The sequence below is a fragment of the Melospiza melodia genome, chromosome 7 (genome assembly GCF_035770615.1).
Source record: "Melospiza melodia melodia isolate bMelMel2 chromosome 7, bMelMel2.pri, whole genome shotgun sequence".
Taxonomy (NCBI): domain Eukaryota; kingdom Metazoa; phylum Chordata; class Aves; order Passeriformes; family Passerellidae; genus Melospiza; species Melospiza melodia.
Genome location: NC_086200.1, coordinates 30,069,081 through 30,090,289, shown reverse-complemented (window position 1 = coordinate 30,090,289; position 21,209 = coordinate 30,069,081).

Genomic DNA, 21,209 nt, shown 5'->3' with positions numbered 1-21,209 from the left:
GGCTGTGACACGCATTTGTCCTGGCATTTCAGCATCCACGCTCTCCTGACATTTCACTGGTGCCAGTTTTGCAGGAGGTAATCCCCATCCTTCCCCCCAAAAATCCCGATTTTGGCTCAAAACTCAGGGAACTGAGAGCGCTCTCCTCTCAGCCAGGCTGTTTATTTGCTTTCTGGAGTTTTATTGAAGCTCTGAGAGTTGCATTTTGCAAGCTGTCTTCCTCCTGAAAGCGAGCAAGCTGCGCCTCTTCCTTAATCATCTGCTTTTGTTTGCTGGAAGGAAAATACCAAATATCTCATGACTTGCCACGGAGCCATGAATGACTGCAGGGATGCGCAATTCCTGCCCGGCCTCTCATGACTCACGGGTGAGTTCTCAGGTGCACGTGGAGCCTGGCGAGATGTGCCCCAAATCCTGCCTGATTTGGGCTTTTTTATCAATCTGATAAAAGGGGATGACAACATCTTCTCACCAGCCCAGCAGTGGTTGGTGCACAGAAGCTTCTGCAGTGTGGAATAGTCGTGGAACCATGGAATGGTTTGGGTTGGGGGAACCTTGAGCATCCTCTTGTCCCAGCTCTGCCACCTTCCCCTGTCCCAGGTTGCTCCCAGCCCGTCCATGCCTCACCCCAGATGTGATCCAGGCCCTGCATTCACATTTTGTGAGGCTTGCCCAGTGTCATAATGCATTTTAACATCCTGGAAATCCAACACACACTTCCCATCACCTAAAGGAATAAATGGTTTGGGCTCGACCTTGACACCGGGGATTTGTGCTGGAGCCAACTTTACTCCCAACTCCTTTTCCAACCCTTTCTTGTTTCCGCTGGGATTTAATCCATGTAAAAGCTGTGTGAAGAGACACGGTCACTGGTGGGTTGTGAGAAAAGCTGTTGATCTCCCCTGATGGTGTTTGAATTTACTCTTTCAGCAGCGCTGCCAATCCAGCAGCTCCAGCTGGGCACCATCGATCCTGGCTGGGCGGGCACGTGCCAGCCACAAACCCAGACCCTGCACCATGACCCCGAGCCCACTGCAGGTGCCAAATGGGCACAGAGCTGCTCCATTTCCATTTCCATTTCCACTTCCTTTCATCTCACAGAAAGGGTTTGGCCAGTCAGAACAAGCCCTGACTTCCAGAACCTGCCTCATCCATAACCTCTGGGAGAAGGTCTCGGCAGCAGCTGAGAAACCACTTCCCAAAGTGTATCCCTTTCAGAGCCTGGGGTCTTTGTGAGGCAGAAATCCTCTCCTGGTGGAACTTCTGGAGAAATTCTCCATTGCTGTCATCCCGCTGGATGCTCCCACGCAGCAGCAGTGAGGATGAAGGAGCAGCAGGAAGGGTAAAGCCGAGCTCACCACCAGGAGCCTGCTCAAGCTTTGTGCCCTCACCTTGCTCCAAGTCCTTACCACGTTGTTTTGACAGGAAACCATCGAGGAATGAATTCCTGCAGAAGCAGGGACACGGAGGAGCTCACTGCAGAGTTGCCAAAGCTGGTACAGAAAATTGAAACCTTTCTCTGGAGTAAAGCAAACAGTGGCAGGGAGTGGCCTGGGAGCCTCAGCACACCACTAAACAGAATCCAGAATATTTTGGGTTAGAGGAGACCATAAAGCCTCTAATTCCAGCCCTGCCATGGGCAGGGACACCTCCTGCTGTCCCAGCTGTGCCAGCCTTGGCTCCAGCAAACCTGCCCTTCTCAGGCACTGCCCAAAATCCCTGTGTCCATGAGAAGGAACGTGTTTGAGGCACAATTACACACCTGGGGCATTTGCCATGGAGGTAATGCCTCCCAGAGAGGGGTTTTGGGGCTGGGGGTCTGCAGGGCGGCAGCTGGGGCTGGAGCAGTGCAGGGGCACAGTGGGACACTGAAGGGACACAGAGAAGGGACACAAAGGGACAGTGAAGGGACACAGTGAAGGGACACAAAGGGATAGTGAAAGGACACAGTGAAGGGACACAATGCAGTGACACAATGCAGGGACAGTGCAGGGACACTGAAGGGACACAGTGCAGGGACACTGAAGGGACAGTGAAGGGACACAGTGAAGGGACAGTGTGGGGACACAGAGAAGGGACACAGAGAAGGGACAGAGTGCAGGGACATTGAAGGGACAGTGCAGGGACACAGTGAAGGGACACAGTGCAGTGACACTCTGCAGTGACAGTGCAGGGACACAGTGCCATCCCCAGACACAGTGCAGTGACACAGAGAAGGGACACAGTGCCATCCCCAGACTGGTTTCCAGCAGCCTCGCTGGTGCCTGGGGATTTCTCCTGGGGTTGGAAGACAGGCGCGTGTCAAACACGTCAGGCACGCTCCGGCACCGTCTGCTCCTGCAGAACAATAGTTACTCTTCATGTTAGTTCAGTTACAGATCAAATAATCTGAAAAATTCACAAGTGGCTGCGGATACAAATTAACTTAACAAAACATTTTGAAAATGGCGCAGTCCTGGGGAGAATACAAATGTGGCAGGCACCGGTGGGAGAGCAATCCAAGTGTCTGCACCGGAGTCCTCCCATCCCCATTTTCCCCGCGTCAGATAACACAGAAAGCAGCTGAGGCTGGATGAAATACAATAACCACGCCGTCCAAGATGGAGCCATGCCATATGGAAGCCCAGGGAAGTTTTCTCCGCTCTTTGCTCCGCTGATGTTTTTCAGCTGTGTCATTGGTGCTTTGCTTTATCAAGAACATTATGGGCTGAGTTCTGTCTGTGCAGTGAAAAATGACAGGCTGGGCTTTGCCTCTCCATTGCACCAAAGTCATCGGTGTTGCGGGAAGGTAAAGGACACAAGCATTTGGCTTGTGGTCACCGTTTCGTAACTGCAGAGCAAAAAGCTATAAAATCCTGATGAATCTTTTCAGCTTTGGAGCCCAAAACAGCTCTTTGCTTTCCAGCCTGGCTGGGTGCACACGTGGGTGCTGTGGATGAGGGCAGGAGCATCCTGATGCCCAGTGCTGGTGGGAACACGTTACACACGGGAATTGCTCTCTTGGGGAAACAACCCAGCAGGGATTCACTTCCAGCAGGGATGCTCCCAGCCCAGCTGCTCAGAGGGGCTGCAGCTCACCCTCTGCGCTGTGGTGGCTGGATCCAGATCGCTTTTGGTGTGGGGAGAGGAGACTGTGGGATAAAAAAGGCTCGGGCTAAATAAGGCAGAGCTGTGTGGGATGCTGCGAACAGCTCGCCGCAGATGTAACCCACTCCATATGGAAGGTCCAAATCACCCACGCTGGGTTTGGCTTTCCCCGCCATCAGCCAGAGCTGGTGGGGAGCCACAGCACGGTGGGGGGACCTCCCAGAGGGACTTCCCTACCACCAGCTGGACCCGGTGCTTTATCCTCATCCTCCTGCTTCCCCAAGCCACGGTCGCTTTCCCCAGCTCAGCACAGGAGGATCCCTGAAGGGCCGATCCACATCATCCCTAAATCCCTTTCCCCAGCTCAGCACAGAAGGATCCTTGAAGGGCTGATCCAAATCATCCCTAAATCCCTTTCCCCACTGCACCCCAAGGTGCTGCTGAGCTCCAGTGGCCCCATTCCTCCTGCCCTGTACTCAGGGCTCTGGAATCACATCATGCGTTGTGTTGGAAGCGACCCAAAGCATCCTCTCATTCCAACCCCACTGGACCAGGTTGTTCCACACCCCACGGAGCCCCCAAACCCGGTCACCCCACGGAGCTGCCTCCAATGCCCAGCCCTTGGGGCAGCTGGGAGGGAGCAGGAGCCGCCTCCGCTCCCACTGCTGCGGGAATTGCGCTCACTGCTCATTACTGCCGCTCCTCCCCAGCCCGAGCAGGCAGCAGAGGCTTTTTGTCTGAATGAAACGAGAACAAAACTGGATGGAACGGCGCGGGGAGATTAGTCATTAGTCATTTCACCTTCCTCAGGAGCTGCTGCTAATTGAGGCGCTCAGGTACTGCTGCGGCTGAGTCACCCCAGCCCCGCTGCTCAGACCGCCCTGCCGTGCCCGTGGGTGTCCCAACCGCTCTGGGTCAGCCCTCAAGGGCCCTGGAGACCGAAAGGAGAGGAGAAATGGGGTTCAGCAGGTGCACAGATCCAGCAGATCCAGCCCCGAGGCTGCCACCGGTCCATATCCCCCTTCCAGCCCCGAGGCTGCCATCATCCCTGTCCTGGTTTAGGGCAAATTTGGGAGAAAACCTCCAAAGGGGGCCCCTTGTCCTGGTTTAGAGCAAATTTGGGAGAAAACCTCCAAAGGGGGCCCCTTGTCTTGGTTTAGAGCAAATTTGGGAGAAAACCTCCAAAGGGGGCCCCTTGTCCTGGTTTAGAGCAAATTTGGGAGAAAACCTCCAAAGGGGCCCCTCCAGAAAGCAAACCCACACGGCCCCTACCCCTAACTGGTTCAGGAAGGATTCCTTGGAGGGCAGTGGAAAGAACCTGCTTATTTAACAGGCACAGCACCCCCCAGCACACAAAACGAACAATACCGGGTGACAGCGCTCTGAAAAAGATGACAAATTCAGAAAGTCTCTCTCGGGAGTGGTCACTCTGTTCTCAGTCCCTCCTGTGCTGGGGCAGCTGCTGCAGCCACAAGGTGCAAACTCTCGGCGTTCCCAGGGCCCAGTCCAGAGCAGGTTCGAGTTTGTTCCAAAAAAAAAAAAAAAAAAGGAAAGGAGAAACAGTCCAGGAAGAAATTTGGACTGTTTAGCTAAAGGGCAGGAGCAGATGATGCTCCACCATCACCTCCTCTGTGCCTTTGGCCCAGCAGAGCTCCCTGATGCAGCTCCCTGATGATACCCTGGTGCCTTGGGAGGGAAAGGTCCACCCAGAGGAAATGTGAGTGTGTGTGCTCGTGTCCCGTAGGATCAACCTGCAACATGATCCCATGGCTGAAAAACCCAGCTCTGATCTGCAGGATTCCTCCCTGCAGGTTTGCTGCCTGTTGGGGTGCCAGAGCCTGGTGGGGAATTGCTGTGCTTGGGGCAGGGAGAGAAGCTTTTGTTAGAAGTGGGTTCAATTATCCAGAGTATAAAATAGGAAAGAGTCGACTAAGGCTGGATGAGATGTGCCATATGGGACTCCGTGATCCCTGTGCCAAACAAATGAGGTCTTAATGCTGTGCCAGCCCTTGGGGAGGAAGAGATAACTTTATATATTTATAAACTTTATATATATTTATATTCCTTCCTTCCTTCCTTCCTTCCTTCCTTCCTTCCTTCCTTCCTTCCTTCCTTCCTTCCTTCCTTCCTTCCTTCCTTCCTTCCTTCCTTCCTTCCTTCCTTCCTTCCTTCCTTCCTTCCTTCCTTCCTTCCTTCCTTCCTTCCTTCCTTCCTTCCTTCCTTCCTTCCTTCCTTCCTTCCTTCCTTCCTTCCTTCCTTCCTTCCTTCCTTCCTTCCTTCCTTCCTTCCTTCCTTCCTTCCTTCCTTCCTTCCTTCCTTCCTTCCCTCCCTCCCTCCCTCCCTCCCTCCTTCCCTCCCTCCCTCCCTCCCTCCCTCCCTCCCTCCCTCCCTTCCCGGAGCTGGTGAGCAGTGCAGTGAAGTTTTCCCCATCCTGGAGGAAATTTCTCCATCCCAGAGAGCTGCAGAAGGGAGACAGGACCAACCCCTCTGCAAAAATCTCCTTTTCTAATTGAATTTCTCCCCGCCGTGGCTCCTGACGCTTTGCTGGTGCACGGGGGAGAAGCGGAGTTGAAAAGGGAATTTCTGGCTTTTATTTCCCTGCCAGCGCAGGCGGGTGGGCGGGCGAGGCACTTGGAAGGATGTTTTCCTTTCGTTTTCCGCTCTCATTGGGCCGCTATATTTAGGTCAGTTTCTAATTTTCTGGCCTTAATTAATGAGCTGAAGTTTTCATGCACAGGCACTCAAACAGCTTGGGAAGTTCAGCCTGGTCACTGAGCAGGAAAAATAAAAATTGTCTTTCTTCTGTGCTGGGGCTGGGAAGTGACCTGTGGATAACCCCAGAGGAAACATCTCTGGGATCGCTGGGACACGCCAGCCCTGACCCTTGGGCACCTGGGCATGACAGGTTGGACCTGTGATGGCACCTGGGCGTGACGCAGGTTTGTACCTGTGATGGCACCTGGGCATGAGACAGGTTTGTACTTATGATGGCACCTGGGCATGACAGGTTGGACCTGTGATGGCACCTGGGCGTGACACAGGTTTGTACCTGTGCTGGCACCGTGCCCACCTGCATCCTGACGTGGGGCTGTGCTCTCTGTGCTCCCAGTGCCCTCCAGGTGCCAGTCCCAGGGACACAGGTATCGCCTAACCCTGGGATGTGCTCCCAGTGCCCTCCAGGTGCCAGTCCCAGGTACTCTCTGATCCCAGGATGTTCTCCCTGTGCTCCCAGCCCACTCCAAGTGCCAGTCTCAGGGACATTCCTGACTCTGAAATGTCCTCCCTGTGCTCCCAGGACCCTCCAGGTGCCAGTCCCAGGTACCCTCTGACCCCAGAATGTTCTCTCTGTGCTCCCAGGTGCCAATCCCAGGTATCCCCTGATCCCAGGATGTGCTCCCTGTGCTCCCAGTGCCCTCCAGGTGCCAATCCCAGGGACACAGGTACCCCTGAGATGTTCTCCCTATGCTCCCAGCACCCTCCAGGTACCAACCCAGGGACATTCCTGACCCTGGGATGTTCTCCCTGTGCTCTCAGGTGCCAGTCCCAGGTACACGCTGACACTGGGATGTGCTCCCTGAACACTCAGCACCCTCCAGGTGCCAGTCCCAGGGACACAGATACCCCTGGGATGTTCTACCTGTGCTCCCAGCACTCACCAGGTGCCAGTCCCAGGGACATTCCTGACCCTGGAATGTTCTCTCTGTGCTCCCAGCACCCTCCAGGTGCCAACCCAGGTACCCCCTGACCCTGGGATGTTCTACCTGTGCTCCCAGGACACTCCAGGTGCCAGTCCCAGGTACCCTCTGACACTGGGATGTTCTCCCTGTGCTCCCAGTGCCCTCCAGGTGCCAATCCCAGGGACACAGGTACCCTTGAGATGTTCTCCCTATGCTTCCAGCACTCTCCAGGTGCCAATCCCAGGTACCCACTGACCCCAGAATGTTCTCTCTGTGCTCCCAGCACTCTCCAGGTGCCAATCCCAGGTACCTCCTGACCCTGGGATGTTCTCCCTGTGCTCCCAGGTGCCAACCCAGGTACCCTCTGACACTGGGGTGACGCCCTGTGCTCCCAGCACCATCCAGGCACAGTCACACCAACACCCCTGGATGCCATCGGGGGCACACAGGATGCTCTCCCTGGCACATCTCAACACCCCTGGATGCCATCGGGGTGCTCTCCCTGGCACACCTGAGCCTCCAGAGCCCTGCAGAGGTTCCAGGCTGTTTCTGCCTCTCTCTGGAAGGGGCCTTGGATGCCCCATGGCTGCACACCGGGCACAAGCAGTCCCGCTCCTCCCTGGCACCCAGCCTGTGCCCGTCTCTCCAATCATGTAAAAAGGTTTCAGAGTGCAGGGCGGCCGTAAATCTTGGGAGTGTTGAGCCCCTTCCCAGCCTCAAGCTGCCACCTGGCCGCTTGCCCGATGCCTTGGCTGATTTTCCTCTTGGAGCAGCTCCTGTTGTCCGTTTGTCCATTTGTCCATTTGTCCGTTTGTCCCTCTCACCTGCGTGGCTCTCAGCGTTTCCTGGGCTGGGGTTCGGGGCTAAAAAGGTGTTTGTGGGTGACAGTGGCACAGATCCCCCCCGTGTACACACACACACACTCGCTCTGCCTCACTCCCCCTGGCACCAGCACCACCTTAAAATAGATCTGCCTTAAAATAACACCCCGCTAACCCCAGGCAGATGTGGAGTTTTTATTTTCCAGCAATCAGGAGGTCGGTTTGTTTTCGTTTTTTGGGTTTTTTTTTTTTTATTTTATTTTATTTTTATTTATTTAGCTAGAAATAGACACCAGGAGAGGGGGTTGGTGGCACCAGAACTGCAAACTGCGCCCCAAAGCCAGTGGCTAGGTGGCTGCCCTGAGTGAGCAGCCCCCCCCCCCAAAGTGTTTTGGGTGGAAATCACTCAGATTTGTGGGCATTGAGGACATTTCTGGCACAGGAGGTGCTATAGCAACCGCCTGAAGGTGCTTGGAAAAAGCTGAGAGGGGAAATAAATAAAATAATAAAAGTATTGGTGGAGAGCAGAGTGATGGTAAAAGGAGAAGAGGAGGAGGAGATCCCAGGGTGCAACCTGGTGCCAAAACATCCAGTGGGATTTCTCTGGGGTGCTTTTAAACTAAAAAAATTCCCAAAGAGCAGAATGGCAGAGGAAGGAAGGAACTGGGTGTTCCAAGCTCCCAAACTCCCACATAAATTCCCAGTTTCGCATCCCTGCAGGGTCTCTGTCACATCCCTTTCCCTCCCAGCAGTGGGAAATGTCACCCCTCGTCCCCCAGCACCATCCAGCCTGCATTTTTGGGGCTGATCCTCCATCCCTACCCAACTCTTGGCCCTAAAAGGAAACTGGAGCTGTGTTCTTGCTGCAGGGGTGCTGTGGTGTGCTGAGCAAGTGGGAAAAAACCAAAAAAATTCCCAAATCTGGCGCCTGGGGAGCTGTATCAGAGCTGTGTCACTGGGCTGGAGCTGCCAGATACCCTGACCAGAGGGAAAAAATAAAACAACCCACTTTTTGGTGACAACTTCCTCCATTTCCCACCTGATTTTATTTCCCCCTTCCCCTCCCAGCCCTTCCCTCGCTGCCAGGGTTTTTGGCAGGATTAATCCGAGATAAAGTCACCCTGAGCGACACGGCCTCTGCTTTTGTGTTCTCCTTGTCTATTTTCCACCTGGCTGAGCCCAGAGAAAGCTCCAGAGGAATCCAGGGCTGCCAGGGGAACCCGGCTCGGCCGACGCTCGTCCGCTGGAGCGCGGAGAGAGCCCCTGGCAGGGGTTGGTTTTATTTCTGATGGAAAGCAGAGCCTGCTGCGCACAGGTGGGGCGGGATGGGTGGCAGGAGCCGAGGGGCACGCGGGGATTGAGGGATGGAATTCACCCATGGAGGCTCTGGGGGCGCAGGGGGAGAATCCCCCAGGCCGCTGATGGTTTGGGTTTCGCAGCTTGGTTGGGGATAAAATCCCCCCTTTTTTGGGAAGGGTGCAGGGTGACAAAATCCCCCCTTTGGTGATAAAATCCCCCCTTTGGTGACAAAATCCCCCTTTTTTGGGAAGGGTGCAGGGTGACAAAATCCCCTTTTTTTGGGAGGGTGCAGGGTGACAAAATCCTCCTTTTTTGGGAGGGTGCAGGGTGACAAAATCCCCCTTTTTTGGGAGTAGTTCATGGTGACAAAATCCCCCCTTTGGTGACAAAAATCCCCCTTTTTTTGGGAAGGGTGCAGGGTGACAAAATCCCCCTTTTTTTGGGAGGGTGCAGGGTGACAAAATCCCCCCTTTGGTGATAAAATCCCCCCTTTTTTGGAAGGGTGCAGGGTGACAAAATCCCCCCTTTGGTGACAAAATCCCCCTTTTTTGGGAGGGGTGCGGGGTGTTAAAATCCCCCTTTTTTGGGAGTAGTTCATGGTGACAAAATCCCCCTTTTTTTGGGAGGGATGTGGGGTGTCAAAATCCCCCTTTTTTGGGAGTAGTTCATGGTGACAAAATCCCCCCTTTGGTGACAAAAATCCCCCTTTTTTTGGGAAGGGTGCAGGGTGACAAAATCCCCCCTTTGGTGACAAAATCCCCCTTTTTTGGGAGGGTGCAGGGTGACAAAATCCCCCCTTTGGTGACAAAATCCCCCTTTTAATGCCCCCTTTGGTGACAAAAATCCCCCTTTTTTGGGAGGGGTGCAGGGTGAGGGGCTGTGTCTGCACCATGGCTCTGGTTTGTACTTTGCAGCCTGATTGGTGATAAAATCCCCACTTTTTGGGAGGGGGTTCAGGGTGACAAAATCCCCCTTTTTTGGGAGTAGTTCATGGTGACAAAATCCCCCTTCTTTTGGGAGGGTGCAGGGTGACAAAATTTCCCCTTTGGTGATAAAATCCCCCCTTTTTAGGAGCTGTTAATGGTGACAAAATTCCCCCTTTTTGGGAGGGGCGCAGGGTGACAAAATCCCCCCTTTGGTGACAAAATCTCCCACTTTTTTGGGAGGAATGGAGGGTGAGAGGCTGTGGTTGCACCATGGCTCAAGCCAAGCCTCTGTATTTTGTATTTTGTATTTTGCAGCTAGATTGATGATAAAATCCCCCGTTTTTGGGACGAGGGGCTGTGGCTTGCCCTCAAGCCAAGACTCTGGTTTGTATTTTGCCGACCCCACAAGCACAGGGTCAGTTTGTGGCTTAAATATGGGGCACAAAACACATTCCAGGGGCAAGAACGTGAGCCAGGGCTTGTTGTGTAAAACACAGGCAGGGGCAGAGCCTGGCTGCCCCCCAGCAGGGTCCATGGTGGGCTTTTCTCCTCGATGTGAGGCTGTCCTGACCTGCAGGGCTTAGAAAAGGATGAAATTTGGTTTCAATAAGTGACTTTGAGCTCTGTAAGCGCCCAAGGCCAGGCTGAACAGAGCTTGGAGCAGCCTTGTCCAATAGAAAGGGTGAACTGGGATGATCTTTTGGAATTCCAGCTCGTCCCTGGTGGGTTTCAGGCAGGGGATGGTGGCACACAGAACTGGAGCTGGGCTCCCATCCCACGAGCCCAGCCAGTTACTGAGCTCTGTTATTGCTTTTTTTTTAACATTTATTTCTGGCCTGGCAGCAATTATTTCTCCAGCAGGGTGGAGGTTATTAGGACAACTGCTCCTGTGGTTCGTGCAGATTAGTTTGAGATGGAGGAAGGCAGAGGGAGGCTGCTGCTTGGGAAGCAGGGTGGTTATCCATTGGAAAGGGCAGCTGGAGGAGAAGGCAGGGAAGTCCTGCTGTCCCTGCAGGCTGCACAGGGCCACGGGAGGGTCCAGCCCCTCTCCTTGCCAGGGATTTCAGGAGTTCTGCAGTTTATTGCAGCCCTGAGACACGTGCAAAGTCTCTGTTTGGAAGAATGAGTGGGAGTTTGTGACGGTGTTCACAGGGGTCTGAGGGTGAGGGAGGAGATGAGGATCTGACTCCGTGTTCCAGAAGGCTTGATTTGTTATTTTATGATATATATTACATTAAAACTATACTAAAAGAATAGAAGAAATGTTTCATCAGAAGGCTGGCTAAGAATAGAATAGGAAAGAATGATAACAAAGGCTTGTGGTTCGAGCTCTGTGTCCGAGCCTGTGATTGGCCATTAATTAGAAACAACCACATGAGACCAATCCCAGATGCACCTGTTGCATTCCACAGCAGCAGATAATCATTGTTTGCATTTTGTTCCTGAGTCCTCTCAGCTTCCCAGGCAGAAAAATCCCTAAGGAGAGGATTTTTCATGAGTAGATGTCTGCGACAGGAGTTCTTCATTTCTCGGTCTCAAGGTTGTTTATTGTATCTTATATATTAAAATTTTTCTCCTGCCCTGCTGAGGTCCATCCAGCAGGACAGCTCCAGGCACTCTGCCTGCCCCTGGGGTGGTGTTATGTCTCTATACGAAAAACAATGTGTACAATATTTACAGTTATTTCCCAATACCTATCACCTGTGTTAGACAGTGAGATTCTACTCTAAACCAACCCAAAAGTGCCACCATCACAGCAGAAGATGGAGGTAGAGAAGAAGACGAAGAAGATAATGAAGACGAAGAAGAAGAAGAAGAAGAAGAAGAAGAAGAAGAAGAAGAAGAAGGAAAAGAAGATGACAAAGAAGAAGAAGGAGAAGAAGAAGGAGGAGAAGAAGAAGAAGAAGAAGAAGAAGAAGAAGAAGAAGAAGAAGAAGAAGAAGAAGAAGAAGAAGAAGAAGAAGAAGAAGGAAAAGAAGATGACAAAGAAGAAGAAGGAGAAGAAGAAGAAGAAGAAAGGCTGGACATGCCCAAGTCCCTCCATCTTGTCCCCATAACCCCCATACCAAAAATCCCAGATCTACATCTTCACCCTGTGATAACTTTATTATTATACTATTCAAACTTCTATGGCTTTCCGGTCCTCATACAAAGCCGGTAATTTGCTCCACAGGTCATAACCAAACCCACAGGTGTTCTGGGCTCTGTGCCAGGGTCTCTGAGCCCCCTGGCAGCTCTGGACTCTCAGAGGGATGTGCTGAGTTCCAACATAGGGGGGCACATCCTGGCACACAGAGCTGGCAGCAAACCCTGCTGGGTTCAGCCCCCTGGGAACTGGCACATGTGGGGTTCTCCATGCAAGCCCTTGGTCCCACCAAGCCAAGCCCGCCCCTCCTTGCCCCCAGCAAGGCTCTCCCAGCTTTCTGCAGGTTTCCAGGAGTCGGGGGGTGTTTGTTGTCACTCCCCCTCGCAGCTGCATGCTGCAGCCCCAGTAAATGCCCTTTCCATCTTGCTCTGATCGTTAGCCGCGAGCATTCCGCTCCAGAGCTCTGCAATAATGAAAGGCGCTGAACTCGGGGATCTCAATTAACTGCAGCAAATGCTCCAGATCCTGGGAAAATACTTTGCTCAAATTATGTTGCAATAATAATGTGTACATGCATTTGCTCCCCGGGAGCGTGGGCCATGCATCTCAATCCTGCTCCCTCTCACGCCCCAAGCTCCAGCCCTTCCTCTTCCTCCTGCTCAATGCACGGAGCCCATTCCCAGCCCCTGGGCTGCTCTGCCACCTCCCAAACCAAAACTCAGCCCCAGTGCTGCACGGACATCCTGATGAATGCATCCCAGCTCTTAACGAACGGCACCACGTTGTCATAATTAACGAGCAGGCGTGCCCAGCCCTTGGGCTGCCAGCTCCTTCACTCCAGGATCACGCTCCAGGGCTCAGGGTGCTCTGGGGAGGGGATGGGAAGAACCAGGATCTACCTTTAAATAAGAAAAGGGATGGGGGCAGTGATGGGGAAGGGTCTGGGCAGCTGCAGGGTCCCCCCCATGCCAGGGCTGGGGGATTCTCTGGGCACAAGATGGGTTTGGTTTGCCTGGCTCCACGTGAGGATGGGCTGGAGGTGTGTGGGGTGTGGACAGGGATGGCAAAGCCCTGACAGAGCTCTCACCCAGCCCTACAGAGCTGCCTTACCAATCCCAACCAGCCTGCAGGAGTCTAATAAAACAAGTCCACACGTTACAAAATCAATTTCCTCTCTATTAATTTGGGTCTCTTAAGATTTATCATCATCTTTCATCACCAGATTAAAAGCAATTGGCAAAGTCTCAAATAACCTTTTAATTCTGAATTGGAAGCCAAGATCCAGAACCGTGGAGCTGTGTCCTCTGGAGGGGCACTGGCTGGCCAGGATGGGGTCCAGCACCCCAGTTTGGGACTGGGAATGGGCACATCCATCCCTGTGAGTCCCAGTTTGGGACTGGGAATGGGTGCATCCATCCCAGTGAGTCCCAGTTTGGGACTGGGAATGGGCACATCCATCCCAGTGAGTCCCAGTTTGGGCCCATCCATCCCAGTGAGTCCCAGTTTGGGACTGGGCATCCCAGTGAGTCCCAGTTTGGGACTGGGAATGGGCACATCCATCCCAGTGAGTCCCAGTTTGGGACTGGGAATGGGCACATCCATCCCAGTGAGTCCCAGTTTGGGACTGGGCATGGGCCCATCCATCCCTGCCCTGCCCACAGCGAGTCTCAGCCTGGCTCTTGGTTTGTGGTGGAATTAATTACAGCTCTTCCTCTGCCTTCAATCGAAGGCTGCACTTTGATATTTATGTTCCCAGTTGTGGGTTGTGGCCTTGATTCATTAAGATTTGCATAGTAATTGTTTTCTTCTAACGAGCTGGGAGGATGGCGCCGTGGGGAGACGAGCCCTGCACACGTGGGCAGAGATCTGTACCTGCATCACCAAACTGCCAATTCCTGCCCCAAAAGGTGCTGCACCTCTCCTGACCATGGCAAAGTGATTTGGGCCAGCCCAGCCACGTCTCTTCAATAATTTGTGAAGATGTCAGTGCTGCCAGCCCTGCAGAGAGAGATTTGATCAGTGCCTGATGTCAGCTGCCTTCTGCTTTTCTAGCTTTTATTTATGTTTTCCTTTCCTTTCCTTTCCTTTCCTTTCCTTTCCTTTCCTTTCCTTTCCTTTCCTTTCCTTTCCTTTCCTTTCCTTTCCTTTCCTTTCCTTTCCTTTCCTTTCCTTTCCTTTCCTTTCCTTTCTTTCCTTTCCTTTCCTTTCCTTTCCTTTCCTTTCCTTTCCTTTCCTTTCCTTCCTTCCCTTCCCTTCCCTTCCCTTCCCTTCCCTTTCCCTTTCCCTTTCCCTTTCCCTTTCCCTTTCTTCCCTTTCCCTTTTCCTTTTCCTTTTCCTTTTCCTTTCCTGGAATCCAGAGGCTGCAGAAGGAAGAAGATGATGAAGATAATAAACATAAACATAAACATAAATATAAATATAAATATTATCAATAATAGCATTAATAGGAATCATTATTTTTATTTTTATTTTTATTTTTATTTTTATTTTTATTTTTATTTTTATTTTTATTTTTATTTTTATTTTTATTTTTATTTTTATTTTTATTTTTTTGCTTTCCCGTCTCTGCTCCCATCTGTTTGCAGAAGATTTTCCCTCTCCCAGGGCAGGGACGGATGACCAGTGATCTCCTGATGGGGCCACACCCAGATGGGAGCAGATGAGTTCCAGGTACCTCTCACCTGTGGAGCTGCCTGGGTCTCTCCTTCCTGTCAGTGCAGGGGTTTTCCCTCCTTTTGCTGCTGCTGGAGGTGCCCACAGGTTCCCAGGGCCGTGGCACTGGGTTTGGGGCGCAGCGCCCCTGCCCTCCCGGAGATCAAAGCTCTGGGTTCAATATTGAAGAGAGCCCCCCCAGCTCCCCCAGCCCCTTTGCAGCCCTGCCTGCTTTTCCCCAGGCTGGCTCCTGCCCTCCTTCCACCCTCATTAGACTCTTGGCAGCCTCCTGAGCTGCTCCTCTCCAGCCTCCCGTGGGATCCCAGCCCGAAATTCCTCCTTTGAAGGGCCCACACCAAAGCCTGAGTGGAGCTTTGAACCTACCACGTGCCACTGCCTGGAATAATTCATGTTAAACATCTGATTGTGGTGGTGTGAGAGCAGAGCTGCCCTCTCTCCAGGGCTGGGACAGGGACAGGGACAGGGAAGGGCTGGGAGCATCTCCTGCGAGTCTGTGGGAGAATTTCTGTTCAATTTTAACCCTAAATTAAACTTTGGCAGGTAAAATTCACTGCTAAAGCTAAAGAATAATTCATGGTAAACATCTGATTATGGTGGTGTGAGAGTAGAGCTGCCCCCTCTCCTGGGACAGGGACAGAGAAGGGTTGGGAGCATCTCCTGCGAGTCTGTGGGAGAATTTCTGTTCAATCTTAACCCTAAATTAAACTTTGGCAGGTAAAATTCACTGCTAAAGCTAAAGAATAATTAATTTTAAACATCTGATTGTGGTGGTGTGAGAGCAGAGCTGCCCCCTCTCCTGGGACAGGGACAGAGAAGGGTTGGGAGCATCTCCTGTGAGTCTGTGGGAGCATTTCTATTAAACCTTTCTATTCAACCTTAACCCTAAATTAAACTTTTGGCAGGTAAAATTCGCTGTCAAATCTGTACCAAGTGCCTCCCACAAGTTGTCAGGGCTGGGGGGCTGGAAGAGAGGAGCAGCAGAAGCAGAGTGAGGAGAATTCAATATTTCTGTTTGTTCTTACCCAAATAAATTGAGATGTATTTGTGAAAGTGTCAGAGGAGCCCGCAGGAATGATACTATAAAATAACACAGCTGCTTCATGAGTGTGTGACAGACAGCACAGATTAATGTAGCGGCGTTTTTATGGTCTGTTAACAACTGATATGGGTTTTAAATATATTATCTCCCATTGTATTGTCTGTCATTTTAAAAACTGCTCATGTCTATTGTGTTTGCTTTTAAGAGGCGCTCATGGAACAATCAGCCAGTTGCTTCCTGATCTCTCCTCTTCCCCACTTCCTAGATACATCATTATCTCACCCTCTTTCTCTCCTTTTTTTTTTTTTTTTTTTTATTTTTTTTTCCCTAGGTAGTTTTTCCCCAGCACTTTCATGGGCAATTTATTCCAAAACCCATCGAAGCCCCCTCGCGTTCCTTAATTTTCAGGAGCTTTCAAAAGCTTCTCCACCTTCACACCTGGTTATCAGTGAGACGTGGGCGAGCCAGGGGGGTGTGGAAGGGGAGGGTGGGTGCCTGTGCCAGCCTGGGATCTGCTCTGCTCTGCGAGTTCTGGGCTGGAACAGTGAGAGGATGGGTTTAACGAGCTCTGAGAAACAAATGTGGGGTTCTGAGGTGGGGAGGAAACCCTGCGTTGGCTCTCAGGGCTCTTTCCCACCCTTTAAAACAAAATGGGGCAGCGTGGGGATGCTTTGCTCCCCGGGGCCCCTTTGTGGGAGCATTTTTGGGGCACCGAGGGAGGTGCTGGACGTGTGTTTGTGCCCATGACTTCCTCAAAAGGCTCGAATTGCTGTATTTGGAATTATATTAGATTGCAAGAACAAAGATGCCCTTTTGATGCTTTGTAGCAGCGCTGGAGATAATGAAAGGAGAGGAATTTTGATAAGGATGAAAGATAGCTTCCCTCAGCTTCCCGTGGCTGATAAAGTGCTGCCCAGATGAAGAGAGTTTAGAATTAAAAGCGCCACAAAAAGTAAACCAAAAGTAAACAGTGCCCAGCGCTTCTCTAACAGGATAAAATTGCAGGACAATAAAGAGAAGCAGGGAAGGGGGACAGCAGATGGGTTTGGGGAGGGGGAAGAGGCCCTGGGAGCTGGGCTGGGGCAAAAAGAACCAGGAATGTGCTGGAGGTGGGAAGGTTGGGTCTGCAGCCCTCCCTGCCTCGAAGAACCTTCTGGAAAGGTCCTTGGCCAACCTTCTGATGGCCAAGAACCTCCTCAAAAGGGTGGCCAAGAACCTTCTGGAAAGTGATGGACAAGAACCTCCTCAAAAGGGGTGGCCAAGAATCTTCTGGAAAGGGACGCCAAGAATCTTCTGGAAAAGGGAGGCCAAGAACTTCCTAGAAAGGCTGGCCAAGAACAACCTGGAAAATGATGGCCAAGAACCTCCTCAAAAGGGGAGGCCAAGAACCTTCTGGAAAGGGGAGAACCTTCTGGAAAAGGGAGGCCAAGAACTTTCTAGAAAGGCTGGCCAAGAACAACCTGGAAAATTATGGCCAAGATCCTCCTCAAAAGGGGAGGCCAAGAACCTTCTGGAAAGGTAGTTAGGAATCTTCTGGAAAAGAGTGGCCAAGAACCTTCTGGAAAGTGATGGCCAAGAACTTTCTGGAAAGGGATGGACAAGAACCTCCTGGAAAAGGGATGGTCAAGAACCTTCTGGAAAAGGCTGGCCAAGAACCTTCTGGAAAGGGGAGCCAAGAACAACCTAGAGAGGGGTGGCCAAGATCCTCCTCAAAAGGGGTGGCCAAAAATCTTTTGGAAAGGGATGGCCAAGATCCTCCTGGGAGATGGTGAGCAGACACCTCCTCCCTGGAATCCCAGAATCACAGGACAATGAGGTTGGGAGAGACCTCTGAGACCATCGAGTCCAATCTGTGCCCTCACACCTCAACGAGAAGCAGTGGAAGGAGCCCTGGGAGCTGTGCTGGAGCTCCTGGTGGGGATGGGGTGTCCCAGCCCAGCCCAGGGCCCCAGGTTTGCTCTCCCAGAGCTCCCTGCAGGTTTGGGGCTGCGGTTTTGGGCTCTGGCTGGGTGTGGCCAGCGCTGGCCTTGCTCCAGGCAGTGCCTGTGCTGCCATGGCAACCAGGGATGCAAAACTGCTGCTGAAATCCCCAAACAAACAAATCCTGCACGCCTCCGAAGCCGAGGCATCCTTCCACCTTGCTCCCCACGCTGTTTCTGCTCCTGGGAGCTGCTCCTGGCTGGGGACACGCTCACACCAGGGCTGTGACACCCCCGTCCCCACATCTCTGTGCCCCCAGGCCTCAAGCAGACCCTGTTGTGGGTGCATTTATCAAAACAGCAGATTTTCCCCCCATTTTTTGCTCTTTACTTCGTGCAGAGGAGTATCCATGTTGACCACTGAGCTGCTGCAGTTTGGGGTGTGCTCCTTGCCACAGGGTTTAGGTGTTTGGTCCGCCCCAAATCTGGTGTTTGTATGTCGCAGACATCTTTTATGAAAAATCCTTTCCTTAGGATTTTTCCTCCTGAGAAGCTGGGAGGCCTCAGGAACAAAATGCAAACATTGATTATCTGCTGCTGTGGAATGCAACAGGTGCATCTGGGATTGGTCTCATGTGGTTGTTTGTAATTAATGGCCAATCACAGTCAGCTGGCTTGGACTCTCTGCCTGAACCACAAGATTTTATTACCATTCCTTTCTATTCTTAGCCAGCCTTCTGATGAAATCCTTTCTTCTACTCTTTTAGTATAGTTTTAATGTAATATATATAATAAAATAATAAATCAAGCCTTCTGAAACATGGAGTCAGATCCTCATCTCTTCCCCAATCCAAGAACCCCTGTGAACACCATCACATTTATACACATGACAGCTTATTATTTTTTTGTCTGAAAATTGAGATTTGTTTTTCCTAACGGGAAATATTCAGCTTTTCACCTTCATCAATGGTCACTGGATGGGTCCAAACACCCAGCACAGGCAAAGCCAGGCTGTGTGGTTGCTGCTAGCTCACCAGCCTGGGTCAGATCTCCCAGAAAATCTCCATTTAGGGGCTCCAGGCTGCTCTGGGAGCTGCAGGGAGAGAGCTTAGACTGGTAAGAGTTACTCCCTTGGGAATCCTGGTGAGTCCTTGTGAAGGAAATCCTGAGGGATGCTTGTAAAATTTAATGGGGATAAAAACCAATGGGTGTCCACAGAAATGATCCTGTAGGGAAAATAGCCCATCTCCTGTAGGAAATGAATCTGTAGAAACGCTGAAGGTCTAATTACATTTCTCTGAGCGTTTTAAAACCTGGAGGGGTGGGGTGAACACGAGGGTTTGCCTTTAATTGAATGAGGCTTTGGAAAAGAAGGTGAAGCAGTGACAAAGCGAGCACTGGAGCCAGAGGATCCCTCAGTCTGCAAGGGGACAATCTGTGGATGGAGGACTCTGCAGATATTTTGGGCAGCTTTTAGGGAAAGCCCTTGAGAGGTCTCCTGGGTCCATCCCATCTCATTGGGACAGCAGGAGGGTGATGTCTCCAAACCCTGGGGTGACACACGCTGCCCCAGAGCTTCCTCTGATGGCAAAGGAGACAAAACCTCACTTTTGGTAGAAGATGGGGCAGTGTGGGGATGCTTTTCCCGGTTTGAAGCTCTCTGGTGCATTGCACAGGTCTCTTTGGGGTGGGAGGACATTGGGGTTGCTGCAGAAGGGAAATAAATATTTCCAAAGGCAACTTAGAAGAAAAGTTCTGAGCAGATTACAGTTTAATCATTCGATCTCCCAGGTAAATATTAACACTGGAAAGCCATTTGTTTTGTACTCCCCAAATGCCTGAAGCGTTCCCAAGCAGGCAGGATTTAAACCTGCTCCTATCAAGCTCCGGGATCTGCTTTGGGTCAGTTCCTGCTGGGATCAGGAGCAAAAAGGACAAGGCATGGGATTGTCCCCAGCCAGCCCTGGGTCTCTGGGATCCAGGGGACAGAAAAGTGACCTTGGAGCTGCTCTCTCTGTGTCTCTGTGTCTCAGGATGCAAATCCAGGGGAGGTTTTACTGCACTCCCCTCTTTGCTGCCCTGGGAGGACCATTGGTGCCCTTGGCGCTCCTGCTGATGCCATGGCATCAATCCTAAATTTTGTGGCAGGGGAAGAACATCTGGGTCTCACCAAGGGATCAGCATGGTGGGGAAACCCTCTCGGTTCCCAGTGATGGCATCAAACAGAAAATTAAGTTATCAAAACCTTTCTGCACTGATTTCTTCAGACTAGTCTCCTCAAGTCCCCGTGTGCTCGAGAACATCTGAAAATACAGAGGGAATAAACAGCAGAAAGGGCCTAAACAAGCCCAAACAGATTGGAAACCTCAAATCTCACAAACCTCATGCAGCTTCACGCTTCAAATCACCTTAAGCATTTGCAGCACGCACCAGGATCTCCCTTCTATCATAATTAAATGCGTCTGTCTCCAGCAAAGGGAGGAGAGCTTGGGGGAGTTGTCACCTCCTTAATCTCAGCTGCCACTCCTCAGCAGCGCTGTCACAGCGGCCTCAAAACAGGGGCTTGAGCTAAAAAGCATCTTCCAGGACAGACTTGGAGAAATGTCCCATCCTTGCAGTGTGTCTTGGTGCTGGAAAGCAGCGTGGATCCAGCCTGGGGAGGTGCAAGGTGGAATCAGAGAGGAGGAGGATTTTGGGGAGAATTTTGTGGAGCATTTTGTGGAGAAATTCGCAGTGGTCGGGTTGGACTCCTGAGCACTTTGTGCAGCATTTTGTGGAGCATTCTGCACTGGTTGAGTTGGGTTCCTGAGCATTTTGTGGAGCATTTTGAACTGGTTGAGTTGGATTCCCGAGCATTTTGTGGAGCATTTTGAACTGGTTGGGTTGGGTTCCTGGGCATTTTGTAGAGCTGGGGTTGCACTGGTTGAGTTGAACTCCTGGGCATTCTGTGGACCATTTTGCACCGTTTGGGTTGGACTCCTGAGCATTTGGCACTGATTGAGTTGGACTCCTGAGCATCCTCAGGAGCTAAGGAGGGTAGAGATGGGGTGGGGATGTGCAAGCACAGGGTGCTGAGCCCATGGGCGAGGACCCAGCCTTGTCCACCCACTGGGGAGCTCCAAAAGCTGCTGGAGCTGGTGCCTGCTCAGCCCTGGCTCTCGGCAGGAGAAGCTTCCAAAACCCTGGCACCCCAAAGCTCCATCCCCGGGCAGGAGAATCTCCCAAACCCTGGCACCCAGAGGCTCCATCTCTCAGCAGGAGAAGCTCCCCTGGCACCCCAAAGCTCCATCCCTTGGCAGGATGCCCCAGGCTGGGCAAGCCCTGTGCCTGAAGCTTCCTCCTCCTCCTCCTCCTCCTCCTCCTCGGTGGGGCAGAAGGTCTCACCAGGGGAAGTCGCCTCTACACAGAATTCTCACCGATGAAAGCGGGGCTGGCTCGGAGCGCAAGTGCCACCGCGATTCCTCCAAATGGGAAATCAATGGGAGTCCAAAATTAATTAACCGTGCCTGCAGTTGGGGCAAGCAGTTAAATAAAGCTGAATGGAGCTTTTCAGCACGCAGCTGGGGCAGGGTCCTCCCGTTGGTGCCTGTGACCATCCCCCTGCGTGCTCCCCTCCATCCCTGCTCCCACCAGGGCCCATCCAGGGCAAGGGACCCCAGGGCCCCACCAGGAGCTGCTCAAG